Here is a 346-nt window from a genome sequence, read left to right on the forward strand (position 1 = left end):
AAGGTGAAGGGCTGGACTGGCCGGCGGCTGCTGGGACCTGCTTGGGTTTGGTCCCATCACCCCTCCTGGCTGCTGAGCTGCTGAGCGAGCTCAGCCTGGCTCCCTCCCAGCCCTCCTGCCCTGGGCTCTGGGGTGGACAGGGCAGGAGGGAAGGAAGGTGCCTGGAGAGCAGATGGGATGGAGCAAGGGATGCCCAGAGTGGGCAGACAAGGAGGCAAAGGGTAGGACAGAGGGTGCCGCTGAGTCCCTCGCCAGAAAGCGTCTGGTGAGGGGAGCTCTGCCTCAACCAGGGCAGCTGAGCTGCTGGTGGGGGTCTGGGTATGTTGCAGGGGTCCCGCTGGCTCCC

The sequence above is a fragment of the Buceros rhinoceros genome, unplaced genomic scaffold, assembly GCF_000710305.1.
Source record: "Buceros rhinoceros silvestris isolate BGI_N320 unplaced genomic scaffold, ASM71030v1 scaffold16127, whole genome shotgun sequence".
Taxonomy (NCBI): Eukaryota; Metazoa; Chordata; class Aves; order Bucerotiformes; family Bucerotidae; genus Buceros; species Buceros rhinoceros.